General features: G+C 40.5%; 1 long non-coding RNA gene across 4 annotated transcripts in view; it reads right to left on the reverse strand.

Moving 5' to 3' along the window:
• Positions 1 to 1,110: 1,110 nt before the first annotated feature.
• LOC147174936 (uncharacterized) overlaps positions 1,111 to 17,422 on the reverse strand; it is a 55,783-nt gene continuing 39,471 nt past the window's right edge. The window contains exons 5-6 of one of the 4 annotated variants that reach the window (XR_015094673.1): positions 6,422 to 6,553; positions 1,111 to 2,842 (exon numbers count right to left, since the gene is read on the reverse strand). This is a non-coding gene — a long non-coding RNA (uncharacterized LOC147174936). Of the gene's footprint in view, positions 3,128 to 4,019; positions 6,554 to 17,422 lie in introns of those variants that run through there. The other 3 variants (XR_015094672.1, XR_015094674.1, XR_015094671.1) reach the window with 3 other exon arrangements.

The following is a 17,422-nucleotide window of genomic DNA, read 5'->3' on the forward strand; positions in this document are numbered from 1 at the left end:
CTTGCACCCCCCCGAAGTCCGCAGATGGAAATGAAGTAGCAAACAAAGGCCTCGAAAGAATTCCCTCGCCGTGACCACACAAGGAAAACAAAAGATGGCCAGTTTATTTTCCTGCGGTGGGCCCCTTTCAACACGGCGATTATTCACGCACGCCGCCGACCTTCAAAGGGCCTCAATCAAGGCGACGGGCACCCCAACGTCCTGTGGATTTGTTAGGGTTGACCTTTTGGTCAAGATGTCAAATAAATTTGCTTGAATGGATATTTCAAATATGTCAACTACTTAAATGGTAAAAAAATCCCATTTATTCTTGTTTTTACATTTTCTTTTAATGAATTATAGTTGATGAAGGTATTGCGCAACTAAAGCCAATATATTAAAACTTTGCGAGATTTTATGAAATTGTTTAAATGTTTAATGTATTAATTTATTGAATTCCAAACTTTCCAAATTACATGTATATGTGAAACTGATTACTTTAATAATAAAATAATACTTGAAAAAGGTTCATTGACTTAATGAATCCATCCATCCATTTTCGTGACCGCTTATTCCTCACAAGGGTCGCGGGGTGCTGGAGCCTATCCCAACTGGCATCGGGCAACTGGTTGGACTTCATTAATGATTTAATAAAATAAATAAAAATGTGTTGAATGTCAAGTTTTTTTTGTTTGTTTTTTACAAATGGGTCAGTGTTAAATTTCCAGTGTTTGATCAAATATGCACTAAGCTATGTTGTTATGATAACAAGTTACACTGTCAGAGTATTTTTTTTTACTTTCAACGTTACTCAGTGTTTTAACACTATACAGTGCTGGAGTAACACTGGTTAAGTGTGAAAGAAATAACACTTTGAAAAGTGCAGGATTTACACTCATTGGTGTGGACACATATCAACACTTTTGTAGTGTTAGATTGAACACTCGGTGTAAATGTAACAATTTTGCTGCGTAACGATTCAATAATTCATTCTAATTCTTTATTTATAATCAATTCATATCTAAGTGTCCAATCTGTATGTAAATTACTTACTTTTATTCATAAAATAATATTAAATTAAAATGTGTTCAAGGTACAGTATACGTGAAATAGCTTGTTTTATTTTGTATATTGATCCTCTAATTTTTTTAATTTGATATTTATTACTAATTTGATCATAATTTAGTAATCAGTTATTTATTATACATTTATTAAATGCGCTTGAATGTATGTGTAAAAGTTTATTTGACCAATAAAAATATAAATCCCTCCTCATTTTAAATATATGTATATTTACAGTATCATTTATTTACCATTATTTGCCCCCAAATACAATCAGTACAAATCTGTCAAATGTATTTACATATTTTTTCGATATAATTAAAAATAATACATTAACCAATTATGACAAACATTTTAACGAACCAACTTTAGAAGTAAACGCCCGATTAATGCAACAAATATTCCAGTAAATAAACAAAAAGCAAAGTTGACCCCGGTTACAGAGTCACATGACCTCAAGCGGAATTTGCCGCACTTCAAACGGTCCCACCGTGATGGCGCTGCGCTTCTAGCGAGCGCAATTATTCTTGCTTTCTATTTTTTTTCACGTCATCAGATTGGCAACAAAAGAAGCATTGTGAGATCGCGATAAGACGAGATCGGAACACCCGGTTCTCCTGCGGCCGCATTCTTCTCGGCCATTAAGCGAAAACGAGTCACATCAGTGCGGCGTGCAGAAAAGATGGCAAGGCGAGGCAAAAACTCAAATGTCCAATTGGACCTGGAATGACTCACAGATGCCTTCAAGTCAGTTGGCGACGATAAATAAGTCATCGTGGAATACAAATAGTAGCTTACGCTTTTTAGCCTAGCCAACTTATCTTAGATGAACTTTCTTAGCTATGTTTACTTACTTTAAACTTGTAGACCTACATTAGCTCACCCCAGACTAGCCTTCTTAGCTTAGCCTAGCTACCTTATCTTAGCATTGATTTAGCTAACTCTTAAGTCGGGCTAGCCTTCTTATGCTTACGTAGATAGATAGATATTAGTTTAGCCTAGATGGGTTAGCGTTGCCTTGTTGACCTCAGGTTAACTAACTGAGCTTAGTCCAGTTGTGTCGGACGAGTCCACTCGCTTTATTAGCTCGGCCTGTTTTACTTAGATTAGCCTAACCGGCTTAGCTTGACCTAGTTTATTTACTGACACTGTTTCTCAACACGTATTTTGCAAATGAACTTGAAAATAAAGTAAGGAAGAGCGCCATCTACTGAGAGCGCCGACTGCGGTCAGGCAGCTTTCCTGGCGCAGACAACGTCAGAATTAACTAGAACAAATGTTGCATTTATAAACACAAACCAAACTGTGCTAAATGGAGGGGAAAAAGAAAGCGAAAAGTAAATAAACCACAGAGAGGTGAACCATAACAAATAAAACACACTGTAAATAAAACCATATTTTCTTGTACAAGCTGGATAATTAGAAATATGGACGTGAGAGGAAAACAGACGTGTGAACTTATTTTTGGGTCATTTTTTGTAAGCCCTGGCAGAGACAAGGCGATTACAGAAAATGCTTGTATTTTTGTTTGCATGCTTGTGTAACTTTGGCCCAGCGCGCGCGCGCGCGTGTGTGTGCGTGTGTATGTGTGTGTGTGTGTGTAAGTGGCGTGTGTGTGGGCTGATGTTGGCCGCGGCCCGCCGCCGTCTGTAAAGAAACAGCTGGAGGCAAAGCCAACAGCGGGCCGGCTCGGGGAGCCTCGGGGCCCTGCCAGGCGGCGACAGATTCCAGAAGTTTCCACGGTGCCGCGTCGCCATGCCAACGGGCTCTTGGCACGCCGCCGCCGTCCCGATCGGCGCACCTGGCCCACCAAGAGTCCAGAATCACCTTTGCTGTCACAGTGTGATGAACAGGTCATTTACAACCCAAGTGTTTGTGTGTTTTTAAGAGTTATGGGCGCAGGGAAAGAAAACAGTGCGGCGCTGCAGTGGACCTCCTTGTGCGCGCGCCGCCCCAATCAAACTGAGGAGCCGTGGAAAAGGCGCACACACACGCGCGCGCGCACGCGCACACGCAGTGGCCGGCCGGCCGTTTACTACCTGGGCCTTCAGTGGTGACTTCATCCACATCCTAACACCTCGTCATACTTATTGAAACGAGAGAAAAAAAGACAAGAAAAAAAAAAACACAGCACGCATCAGCGCCACCTACATAATTTGGAGAGGTTCACACTCAGTTAGCTCATTTTAGCTAATAATAAGACAAAAAATATTTAAGTCAAATAAATTATACTCAATAGTACGACATACGTATAAATATATATTTTTTAGAGGGTGGGAGCGATATTATGAGAAAAAATTTGCGACCTTATAAAGTGGCACATTTCTCATTCAGTACGATTCAGAATAAATGTTAAATGTCCCCAAATCAATTTTATTCAAATTATTTTATACTGTCTTGCCCTTGTTTGTGTGTGCCTTCATTGGGAGCGCTGTTCATGTTGTACCCGATCTGGCCACTTAGGGGCAGTGTGGTTCCGCGTGTTCTGATACACTGTTAAGTTGTAGCCACATTAGAGAGTAGAAGGAAAAAGTCCCAAACAAGTTATGCCAATAAAAGTTGTGTTTTTTGCAGTTTAGGAAGAGCATATGGCGGTGAGTAATGTTAAGAAGCTTCTCTGTAAATATTCCTGAAGCGTTTTGTATGAATAGCTGTTCTTTTGAGTGATAAACCTCTCGCAAGTAGCGCGCTAATTAGCATTAGCGAGTCAGACTGGAGCAGATCATGACGATTCTTTGCACAGGTATAAAGTGAAGCAGAAATCATTGTCTATCAAATCATTTTGAATCAAAAATCTTTCTAAATCAAAAATCGATTCTGAATCGAACCTCAGACCCAAAAATCGGAATCGAATCGTGAGACTCCCACCCCGAGATACTGTAAGAAACACAATTTTTTCAATTATTATTATTATTTTTTTTATTCGGAAAAATGTAAACTATTGGGTTAGTTAGCACATGAAAACAAGAAAGTTTTTGCATTTTTTTTTTTGCTATTGCACCTACTGCAGTGTATGTGAAATTACACTTTACTCTGGTACGGCAAAAAAAAAAAAAAAAAAAAACATGTTCCCTGGGGTCACACCCAGGGTGGCCCGCCCCCTATTTGAGAAGGGCTAAAACCCTAACCTCAAATACAGGGTGTGAGTACATTTGCAATGTCTGCAGAGAAAGAAAGTCCAAGATGGAAATGAAGACTTGTTGTCGCATCACTCCGAGGCAATGGAAATCATCTGTCGCCGAGGCCTCTCATAACTCATCTGACACTTTTATCATCCGTGGCGACGCTTTCCCAACGTGACGCGATGCGCCAAATAATATGGGCGAGTCTCTCTCACTGGAGAGGAAAAAAATAAATAAAAATTCCCCCTTGTTGAATTCCGACATTCAATTGTAGGTGGAGAAGAGCAGACAGTCTGCGGTGGTGAAAAGTCGCCCTTGGTGCGGCTCCGCTTTTGCATTCAGATGCTTTTTTTTTTGCTGCTTTTCTTTTTTTTTCACCCACAAACCATATAAACTCGGCCTGTTGAGTTAATAACACACATAAGTGATTTAAGCGTACTTAATTTAATATTTTCACACAGCCTTTTATTAAATGATACCTGATACTCGTGTGCTACATTTTTGTCCGCACCGCAATTTTCTTTTTTTTCTTTTTCCCCGCCGATGTGTCACAAACCTGACGAGGAGGATTGCGGCGAAGTGAGCTTCACTTGTCTCGTTAGCTTGGCCTCTCGCTTGCTTTGCTTTTGCACAACTAAAACTAAAAGATTAGCCGAAGAGCCCAGCGGTCGGCAAGACTCAAAAGAGCCATCGGGACCGCACGTCACCCACAGAAAACAAACACGTTGCGAGCCACAAAACTATTTAGATAGTGAGGATAAACCTGCACATTTGCGTTGATGTAAACCAAACTATCGTGTTGCTTAATTTGTTGCTACGTTAATGTCTATTTGAGTAAGCCAGCTCGCTGATTAAAATATTTATTTGACCTGCCTCCGCAAATCTTCTTGTTCATAAAAACTCTCAAAACGCTTTACCTCCTTTTCACAAATGGATTTTGGTTGCTGATTTTTCTGCAGCAGGTGGCCTAACACTCTTAGCTTAGCTTTGTTAACTAATCTTAGCCTAGTAGATTTAGTTTAGCCTAGCCACTTAGCTTGACCAAAATCCCCCAACTTTAGGTTGACCAGATTTTTTAAAAATTCTAATCCGGGAAACTACTATTCCGTCAAATGTCAAATATACAATGAATTCTCACCAGGAACAATTCATAATAAATTTAATCGCAAGTCCATCTGGTGGACGGTGGTTGTGTTATTACTTTATCTAATGACGATTCATGATTCACCGGGACAATGGGACTGGCGAAATTCACCTGGACTCAGGCCACAAAGCTAAAACACGGGACTATCCCGTTTAGTCCCAACATGGACAAACTGCCCAGCCCGCTTATTTTTAGCTTATTTTGTTTACTTACCTTAGCGTAATAGACTTAACTTAGACGAGCCTAATTAGCTTGGACAAGCCTGCTTAGCTTTATACTATGCATGATACCTGAAGTTTTGAGACACCTAATTGTATGGAGTGTGGATGTAATGTTAGCTCTGTTAGCTTAGCCTAGCCTAATTAGCTTGGACACTGCCCACTTAGCGTTGACTTTATTGTTATAAGATACCTGAAAGATTTTGAGACATAATTGTATGGAGTGTGCCTGTCGTGTAGTGTTAGCTCTGTTAGCTTAGCCCTTTTAGCAATCGACAAATTCTGCATTTGTGAACGTACGCCCTCACCAAAGGTCAACGGCTCATCATTACGTCATGACGAGCCAGTCCAACTCAATTACACTGCAAAAAAAAAAAATGCAAAAAGCTGATATTTAAAGAGGGAAAAATAAGAGGTTATGACGGTCATAAAAATTCACATTTTGCCCCGGTGTATCTTGGCCGCGCGTGTTATTGAAAGAAGTCAAACTTTATTACCTTTGGAGTGAAAAGTTGTAATTTTTTTGAAGTGGCGCGTGTATTTCTTTCTGGACGCAATCGTCACCCGTCATATCTGCTTACGTGCAAACACGTGCGATGGTGGGAAGTAACAAAGTACAAGTACATCATTTCTGGACTAACGTAAAACATTTTTTTATCGGCACTCTACTTGAGTTAGAATCGTACCTCGTCTCACAAGTGCAACAATTTAACATCATTTCTTGTGAATAACACACACTTGCATATGATACACGCCCCGGAATTTTTTCTTTCTTTCTTATAAGTTCACCCGGTTTGTCGGCATCCACACTCAAAAGTTGAAGTATGATGCACATAGAAATTTGATGAATTAGAATCTATTGTTGTTTTTTGTTATATAAAGAGAAGTTCTCTCACCTTGCTAACAGTTTTGGCTGACTTGCTGATGTGCGCCAAAGTCGTCTGGCGTGATCATGATCACACGTGAGCTCACAAAAGTGAAGAAGAGCAGAATGTTCCGGATGTGCGCTGATGTTTACCGAGCGGTGCCTGCATTGGGGGAAAAAAAAAGATTTACTTTGTAAAATACTTGTTGCCGAAGACATGTTTGTTTTTATGTACTGCCGTTTCCTTGTTCCTTGCCCCACGAATCCATTTGCGAGGCCGCCAAGATTCTTGGGGAGCAGCGAAAATTATTTCATTATAGAGTCTCTTCTTTCATCAGGAAAAAAAAAGTATATTTCTATCTGTTTCTGTTTTGCAGCAATTAGCATTAAAATATAGCTAAGTTTGATCATTATTCACAAATCTGTTGAAAACACTGGCAAAAAGAGCTTGTTGCAACAGATCTATTTAGAACTGTGGGTAAATGAGCTGTTTTCAACATAGCCCCCGGTTGATCTCTTATACTCTACTGCCACCTGCTGGCCGTTTGTGTAATAATAATAATAAAAAAACACATAAAAACATATAAATTCGTCTTTGGGACACTAACAAGCTCCTGAAGATTTGACCTGATGGTCTTCATTTGAAACTTCAGATTTCCTCCAACTCTGTCGTTTCCAAGAAAAATGGCGTAGCACTTGCACGAAAGTGAACATCAAACAGACGTAAAGTGAGTTTGACTTTTTTCAGTTTTAAACGTATGCAAGTATCCTTGACTGAGGTAGTGAGCGTGAGTGCTTTTGCCACCTCGGTGAAGAACACAGACGCCAAATCGTTAGCGTGTGCATGTCGAAAGCTTAAAAGAACACACGGATCCTTTTTATTGGACTCTTTCCTCCCTGCTAAGTCATCAGGTGTTTGCCTCCGTCTGCCAGGAAGGAAGTCCTTATGAATGTTAACCAGAACACCTCAGGCATGCTCGCCCGCCCACACACAATAAGGTTATTTATAGCGAAAGACGCCGCTCCGAGGACGTCCAATTAGTCATTGGATACGTTCGGCAGCCGAGTTGCTCCAATAAATCCCTTGGCGTGTTTTATGGTCATGTGTTGCGACGCATGCATCGACTCCAAATGGGAGCGCTTCACGTCATGTGGGAAATTGATGGAGTGTTCTTTGCCGTTTGTCATTTTTTGCACGTTGGCACCGGTCAGCTCGGCCGCCATTGTTGACTTTTCCATCTCGAGCTTTTGCTTAAGCCAAGAAGAGGAAGAAGCAACGCGGACGCCTTCTATTAGGCCCCGCGGGGGAAATGACATTCGCACGTGCGCAGATACAATCAACGTCTGTCCGTTCTCAAGGATTGGACGCCAGTGCCGCAACGGATCACAAAAGTCACGGTTCGGATCGGATCAGGGATTTAAAGAGAATAGTACTTTGTCTTCATTTATTTTGTAAAATGCTATTCCCCATTAAAAAAAAAAGTGTCTCATAAATAAAAATAAGTAATGAAACAAAGTTCTATTTATCTTTTTTTTTTAAATAATGAAAGTGAGAGTGAATTACAAAGTAGTCTTTGTCCAGAATATTGAAAAAGAATTCAAGTAAGCCAGTTACCAGCTGTCAAACTCATTTACAGCTACCAGCCAGGCACCCGTAGGTAATGCTAACAGCTAGCTGCATGCTAGCCTGTAGCCACCGACGTCAAAGATTTCTGTCGTATCATACAACGACGGTGTAACCGTAATTAATTTGCAGTTTCTCAGCGTCCTGAATTAGCGATTAAATATGAGTTCAAGATTACGTTGTGTTGGTGTTAGTCGGCGGTCGCAACTTTAATGTCTACCAAAACTACAAACGTCTAAAAGGGAAGTCAAGCTAGCCATCATGCCACGACGTGGGCTACTTTCAAAGTAAATGTCCACTAAGGCTGTTTGCATTGTCATCAATGTAAACAAACTTTATTTTGAAGTTAGCATGAGCGTAAGCGGTGTGTGACGTTGTTTATGTTTTAGCTTCCTTGACATGTCTGAATGTTGTCCACCGTGAATGCGCACTTTGACGTTAACTTGATCCTTCGGCTGAAAATGTCGTTGACATTTAAGAAGAATTGATGTTCTATAATCAATCAATATCAGATTGAACTGAAGTGAATCGAATCGGGAAAAGTGAACTCTTGTGAATGGAAATGGAATCGATTGAGGAAATCAGAATAATGCCCAGCCCTTGTCCTTTCCATTGGCTGGAAAGAAGCCGGGTTGTGTTCACTCCCACAACGGCGCAATATTAAGGAAACACCAAAAGAGAGACTGCAGGCAGCATACACACATCATGGAAGCGACTGTCTGTCCATTCAATATAGCACTTATATAATGGTCCATATTTCAGATTGGAAAAAAAAAGAGTGAGTGATGAAGTAAAAGGCCTTCTTTTTGGCCGATGTTTGGGGAACCCCCTCCCGCTCGTACCCCCTCCAAAAGTGCACTTTGGTGCCAGAAAGCGAACACATCACACCTACGCAGCCACTTCACTCCCGCCATTAACACTCAACTTGAAAGCAGCTCTGCAACCGCCGCACAACAACCCCCCCCCTCTCCCTCTACCCCCCCCCCCTCGTAATCCATCCGAACCACAAGGCTCCCCTCTCCTTGGGGACAGTGTAACACAAACATAGTCAGCGTGCCTCAGTGTTTCCAGAAGCCACCCACCCACACCAGCGAGCTGACAGAAAGGAGATCTGCTGCCTGAATCACACGCGCTTTATTTACAACTCACAAAACCAACTCCAAAAGGTTAATACCTCTTTTTTTCTTTCTTTTTTTGCCCAGGCAGCAGCAAGGAAGTAATGGTAAAGTCAAAAGTTGCAAAGTGAACCAGCAGCGATAGGTGAAAAACCCGTGACCATATACAAGATCATGTTTACAATTTTACCCCTCCAGCATATTTAAATGGATTAAAATTCACTTTTTTAACTTTTATTCCTAAGTACTATTTGTAGTACTTAAAGTTCTTAGTTTTTAGAGAGAATGAATGCATCAAGTTTAGTTTTAACTCAGTTTATTACTGTAGTTAAGTTTACAGTAATAATCAAATGCAGGTGATAAACGACAGATTTTTTTTTCCAATTGAAAAATAAGTATTTCGACACCAAAAGCAAAACATCACACACGCGCATCACACAGAAATGAGCATAGATGTCATTTAATTCTAAGCCTTCAAACAACTGCTACTTTAATCCACACGGAGCAGTATCATATCCAACAAAAGTGAATTAAACATGGCGTATTTAAAAACAGCTGAAATCAGCTAGCACTGGAGTGAGGATAAGTTGTATAAAGGATGGCTAGATAGATGGATATTTAAACTCCAAAAGAGTCAATTAAACTATTTATGAACAAACATTGGCTAGCTTAATGCTAACATACAATGAAAAATGCCATTGACAGGCTAACGGAACTGAGCAGTTACTGAGTCACATGAAACCCTTCTTCGTTTGTGTCTTCATGACACTGCCCCCAGTGGCCAAGTCATTCACACTTATGATGTACATTTTTATTATTATTATTAATGTAATATTTGATTTATGTAATTACAATATGTTTTCATAAAGTAGAATATCGTAGTGCTATTTTGTTGATTAAAAAAAATACAAGCAAAAAGGCCTCTGTGCTTCTTCTTCATTTTAATTACATCTCTTCCAGTTGAGCTCAGTGCTGCCCCTCATGTTGTGGCACAACGTGGTACTACACGGAAGGCCCACAACTGTAAATTCAGACCTTTGTGTATATCTCGAGAACCAGAGGTGGCAAATCCAGGTCCAGAAAGCATAAAACCCCGCCACAGTTTGGCTTTAGCCCCAGGTGCTAGCTAGCTAGCTCCCTAGCTAGCTCACATGGTGCTTGTGTACCTTTTCAGAGGCTGAAGCCAAACTGTGGCAGGGTTTTTACTTCCTAGACCTGGATTTGCCACCTCCGTGGAGAACTAAACGATTGCTTAAAAATCCACGGTACCTGAGAGTTTGACTCAAGCGGCGTAAGGAAGTATTTGTACTCGGTTACTCCCCTGGTTGTGGCAGTGAAATGCAAGGCAGTCAGCAGCACAAAGCAAACACCGGGCCACCTTTCACAAGGGGATGCGGATGGGACGGCAGACGCCGCCAGCTTTGCGTTTGCAGCGCGACTGTTGGAAAAACCGCAGGCGCACCGAAAACAAGCCGCGCCTGGCCCCGGTCCCGTGTTTGACTTACACTCAGGGTTGATTTATCTCCTGCCCGGAGTATGTAATCCAATGTCTAATGGACTCACTGTTCATTAGTGAATTAACACGTTTGAACATTTACATCATGGGGGCCCCGGCGGCGGGCGGCCGGCCGGCATGTGTTTTCAATTGCTGCTTATTTTAGAGTTGCGCTCATAGGGTGGGGATATTTTGCGCTGACAAAATCCGCCAGCAGCTTTGGGCAAGCCGAGGTCAACGGCGGAACGCGGCCGAGTGACGAGCCCGAGGCCGACGTCGGAACGGATTATCGCCGTCTCTGCGCCGCATCTCCTCCCTTGGAAAGGTGGAAGCGCTCTCGCGTCGTGTTTTCAGATTTGGGGCAACGCAACAAGGCACTTTGGATAAACGCATTGCAAATGTCTTGATTTGATTTGAAAAGTTGGCCGGCATTCGTTTTTGTTTATTGTGATGCTGGCTGAAGTTCCAAAACGTGTTTGTTTAAACGGGCATTCGGGCTTTGGATTGTTTCTTTACTCCATTTGTAAAGTTTACTCTTATTATTTGACGATTTGGAGGAAAAAAAAAGGACTGTCTAAAATATGTACTGACTTAAATACTCACTTTTTTACATACTTACAGGTACTTGTCAACTAACGTAGCTATTTATTTATCTCCATACTATTTTCTTACACACTTAATTTGATACTCACTCACTTAAATACGTGTTATTTACTTACACACTTAGGTAAAACTTTTTTTTACTTATTTCCATACATGTTTATGTTCATACTTGTTTACTTATTTTCCAAACTTCTTTACATACACAATTACTTCCCGTATAGCAATAAAGTGCAAATGTTAAATATTACAAATACAAAATAAATACCTATTTTTTAAATCATGTTTTCCAAAATCTTGCTCTTGGCTCAGTATATTCTTCTAAGAAATGTTCATAAGCATTTTTAACAAAGTGCGCATTGACAGTTGATAGCATTCTGACATGTCAAGGAAACGTACTCAACGTAACACGCTAAGACTAACTTCAAAATAAAGTTGACCAAATACAGTAATACATTGACGGCAATGCAAATAGCCTTAGTCGACTTTTGCTTTGAAGTTGGCCCACGTCGTGGCGTGATGGCGAGCTTGACTTCCCCTTTTGAGACGTTTCTTTGATTGGCCAACATCAGCACAACGCTATCCTGAACTCATATTCAATTGCTAATTTAGGACGCTAAGAAACCGCTAATTAATTACGCCGTCATTGTACGGCAGAAGTCTCCGACGTAAAAGTGGCTAGCGGCTAGCCGTTAGCATGACCAATGATGTCTGGCTGCCGGCTGGTAAGTGAGTTTGACAGCGTACTTGAAATCGGTTTCAATATTCTGGACCAAGGCTACATTAACAAAGAAAAACATTCAACTCAAAATGTCAAACTTAGCTGTTTAGATTATAGGAAAATAACTTATTATTTTACACATGAACCATGTCAAAATCTGAATGTTTCTGCCTCATGTTGCACTTAAAAGTTGTGTTCCAAAATCCTAAACGGCGATATTAGACATTTTGAATAGATTTTTTAAAAAGTACTATTCATCTTTTTTTTTTTTTTTTGTGCTGATCCGTTGCACATCTAATAAATACATGAGAAAACAAACAAAATCAGGAAATTCTGGGGCTGTGCTACAAAACCCGATGTCTTAATCTGCGCCATAGCGGAGGTTCACTGTAGTTGTCCCTATGACAAGCGGTTCAGCGCCAAGCGGGTGGCCCACGTTGGGACGTATCATAATGTGTCCAAAATTCAGGTGCCTGCTGACCCCGCCCCCCCCCGCCCGGGGACGACGGCGGCGGCAAGGACGAGGCCTCTGCTGCGCTGACTGCACTCCATTGAAAACAAGCAATGGATAAATAAACAGAGGAGCGAAGTCGACTGTGCTGTAATTGGCCAGGAAAGCAGCAGAGAGAGAGACAAGCTCATTTCAAGTAAATGGATCAGCTTGGAGCGCTGAAGTGCACTTGGCACGCCGCGGCGCGCATTTAGAAGCCTCTGGAAAGTCCAAGTCAAGTTTCGTTTTCTCTCTCCAGTGTTTGGATAGCCACTGAAAGGTCTCCGCAGGTACACGGCGTGGAAACACAACGCGACGCGTGTCGCGCCGCGCGCACTCCTCCAAATATATGGAGCGCAGTTAAATATAGAACGTGTTTACGGCTGATGTCATTAAAGACGGATCTAAAGAAAGCAAAGGAAACGATCATCATCGTGCGAATGCTGACGAGCGAAGCAACAAAAGTCTACGCACCCCTGTTGAAATGCCAGGTTTTCGTGATATACGTAAAAACCTGTAAACTCAATTGGGGGGGAAAAAGGGAATGTTCAGAGATAATGAGGTTGCAGAAGTGTGCACACCCTCTCGTAAATGGGAATGTGGCTGCGTTTCAGAATGAACAATGACGAGGGGAAAAAACACACCAGCAAAAGCCTACTAGAACATCTGAACTTTTTGGGGGATTATTGGCGGCGGGTGCGTGCAAATGAGAGTACGCACACACCTGCAACCATTTAAAGTGCCTCTGATTAACAACAAATATTGTTGAGCTGTTTTGGTAGGATTTTCCTGACATTTTTGACGTTGCTGCTCAATTGACTTTGCTTTAGTTATTTACAATTACTTAGTTGCAAACTGGGGATTTTTGTATTCATGCAGTATTAATAAGGGGGAGGGGGGGGGGGGGGGGTTGGGTCCCGTCCTTCCATCCATCAGAGTGTAAGTGAATTCTGAACTGGTGATTATAACTTCATACACTCTATAGAGACATAATCAGGAACATTTTGAGTAAGATTTTGAATGTAGTATTTATTGATTAACTGCCACCAGAAGGGGTGGCAACTGGGGGGGCGAGGCCTTTGGTGGAGGTGTCAGCTGCCACCCCTTGCCACCCTGTAAAACCGCCTACGTGTGTAGTCGATGCAACACAAAATAACTATATTTAAATGTAAATAAATATTAGTGCTGTCAAAGTTAAAGTATTAATTGATTAATTAATCACAAAAAATTATCGCATTAATCATGTTAATTTTGACCATAGATTAGCCATTAGCGTGACAGCAGATGGCTACGTTTAAGGTAGCACAGGTTGTGTTTGAGCAATAAAGATCATTTCATGCATTAAAGTAAAGCATTTAATTTATGTTTGCGTATCACATTTAGAATATTTGTTCATGTCAAAATATCGGGGTCCTTTTTTTCCCATTTTAAATCAACTGATTAGAAAAAGAAGAGGATGAGCGTGTGCAGTGGATCAAAAGATGTTGAAGACGTCCTTCATAACGTTAAATGTCAAAAGAATGAACTCATGACCGGTGCTCTTCAAATTTGGATAGATATAGATAAAAAAAGCGATTTATTATTAAGCGATTAATCGGGATTAATCAAAATTCTAAAATGTGATTAATCTGATGAAAACATTTAATCATTTGACAGCTCTAATAAATATATAAATATAATAGAAATAAATAATTATATATATATATATAATTTTTTTTTAATGAAACAAAATCAAAAGTTTGTCCAGTTGTGATGCTTGTGCCTCTTACTGACTAGCCCTCAAAGGCAGCTCGGTGTGTGCTGAAAACCCCCACGCAGCCGCACAGCCACCGCGATGGTCTGCCCGCACCCGCCTGCCCGCGAACTATCACCCAAAACATTTGCATAAACCTCAGCCGGCCTGCCAATCTACACACACGCACACGCTCACACACACACACACACACTCACAGCCGAGTTTCTCGTCCCGCTGCAAAGACAGCTCTGTCTGGAGGTGGAAGGGGGCGGGGGTGCACGGGTGCACGGGCTCTGGGCTTGTGATGGCATTTTACACCAGACGTAAAACCCCACTGTGGTGTTTTATGCCTTTGTGGTTTGCGATGATGCCGTGGCATGGCCTGTGGAACACTTTTTTCTGCCCGCTGCAACTTGCTCGCTGTCCGTCCAGAAAGAAGATGAATATTTTTTTTTTTTAAAGTGCCATGCCACACATGCCATCGTTAACGTTACACCACGTATCAAACTCCGCCAAATTCCGCCAGAATTTTAGACAGTCACCTAAAGCAAATCATTCAAATCATGTTTTTTTTTTACTCCATTGGTTGCTTCATTTACACTTTTGCAGAAAATCTGTCCCAAAATTAAATTTTTGTGCTTTTTTTTTTTAACAGATATTTTCTCACAAAATAGTTTCTTGTAGCTAGCTAGCTAGAGCAGAGCTAGCTAAATAGCTAACAAGAAAGATAGCTAGCTCATTAGTTAGTCACTGGGTTGCTACTTCTTATTTTGGTATGAAAAAAAAAAAAATTGCAAATTTTGTGCACTTTTTTTTTAGATATTTTAGCCACATATCCCTTCTTTCGATAGATAGATAGATAGATAGATCTGTATTTGATGTTGCTATTTTCCATGACCTGATTTCAAATTCTGTTTTTTTGTTAAAAATATACATAATAACAAGTACATGGGATGTCATTTAAATAATATGCAGAAGTGATTTTACATTTGTATGACGTTCACAGTCCTAACTACTCTCTGAGGAAAACCAGATCGACAGTAAAAATGACTTTGAGGCTACCTCGCTTTACACGCTTGACAGCTGCCTGAGGTTTTTCACACGCTCTCAGTGAAGATAAATTGAATGTACTTTTTTTTTTTAAATGTAAAAAAATCAATGAAGGGCTGATTGAGGAGGCCACACGCGGGCGTCGTTACGGTAATGGCGGCCCCCTCGCTCTGTTTGTTTACACGAGTTAAGAGCGGGTCTCAAATCATTAATGAGTGCTTTGCGTCCAGCGTGTAACCACAGCTAAGCCAGTGGGTCAACAAGGTTGGCCAGGCTAACCACTGTGCGTGCGTGCGTGCGTGCGTGCGTGCGTGCGTGCGTGCGTGCGTGCGTGCGTGCGTGCGTGAGAGAGTGGGAGAGTGCGTCTTCGTGAATGTCGATGGAAAAATATGTTAAGAGAATGCAATTTGTGTATATGTGAATACCGAAGAGCTGATACTGGACAGAAATACTGTGGAATTCATTGACGCTGAAAATTGAAATGTTGAACGTGTACGACGGCGTATTAGGACCTCGTATAAATATATATTTTTTAGAGGGTGGGGGCAATATTCCGACCCAAATATGCCTTTGTAAATTGGAGACTCCACCTCTATGTGATTTTGTTTTTAACAGCGTCAATTTGTATTTGAAGTATGCTCAAAAAGTTAAATGCACCTCAATCCTGTAGGTGGAGTGTAAAAAAAAAAGAAAAAGAAAAGAAAGAAACTTTCTTTCTTGCGCTTTAGGTTTTGCCTAAAAAGAAGCAGAACGGAATTGAAAGCACTCTCCTGTTGAGGCTCGAGCGCAGCGCTGCCAAGCTGGAATCATTTCATCTTAGAAACATATTTCACAGGCAAAATGTGCATTGGCAGATATTTCCTGTCTGAAAAATAATGATTTAATGTACCTGCACTCTAGACTGAGTCTGGACAACACGCTTTTGTCCCGCTTTGGACCTCCCCGACTCTCTGTCTCCAGGAGCCTGACATTTATGGTTAACATTAAAAAAGAAAGAAAAAAAAAAGCTTCGTTGTAAATAAGGAAGTGGGCCCACAAGCCGCTTTGAGGAGGAGGATGATCATATATCACGCGGCCAAGCAGCGAGACAGACAAATCTTGGAGGTGCTCTCGGATGAAATAAATGGCAAAAAAATGTTTGGCTAACCCTGAACACCAGTTAGGTAATGTGCAGGATGTACGCATTTTTCAACCGTGGATGCACACTTTTCCAGCACGCGCGGACGTAACCAAGAAAAAATGTTGGGAAACTGAACCTGTGCGTCATGTCTTATGTTGTAAATGTATGAAGAAGACGTTAAGTGTTGCGTTAATCTTGACTGCGGTGACAAATAAAACCTTCAGCGTCACAGTTTAAATACATCACATCTGAACATATATATATATATATATATATACATACAGTATATATATATATACATACAGTATATATATATATATATACAGTATATATATATATATACATACAGTATATATATATATATATATACATACAGTATATATATATATACATACAGTATATATATATATATATATACATACAGTATATATATATATACATACAGTATATATATATATATATACATACAGTATATATATATATATATACATACAGTATATATATATATATATATATATATATACACATACAGTATATATATATATATATATATATATATATATATATATATATATATATATATACATACAGTATATATATATATATATACTGTATATATATATATATAATTATTATTATTTATTTATTGGCCATTGTAATGAAATAATGAAAGTCTACCCGAGTTACCTTTCCAACCTTGCAAACTCCCGAGCGCATTTCATTGACATCAGAAAAATTGCTTGTTGGGCATATTCATGTGAAGAAGCATGAAGTAGGCGGCGGTCACCATGACACACCAAACAAAACAACACATCACTTGGCCTACAGCCTCAAAGTCAACTAGGGAAGCGGCCCAGAAACGTCTTTTTTTTCCCGTCCATTAGTCGATCCAAAGCTCATTCACGCAGGAAGTGACCAGGACGGCTGAGCTTATTAAAGGTCATTGTAATCTTTTTTTTTTTCTTCTTATTTTGGAGTTCTCGGCTCTCCCGATGGTGTTTTCCACAAAAGTGTGAGACGTGATGCCGGTTGACGCCCATGCGAACGTCGCGTTTACGGAGATGGGAGCTGATGTCAGCATC

Source organism: Leptonotus elevatus, chromosome 4, assembly GCF_054856555.1.
Source record: "Leptonotus elevatus isolate MCC_2025b chromosome 4, RoL_Lele_1.0, whole genome shotgun sequence".
In the NCBI taxonomy this organism is placed as follows: domain Eukaryota; kingdom Metazoa; phylum Chordata; class Actinopteri; order Syngnathiformes; family Syngnathidae; genus Leptonotus; species Leptonotus elevatus.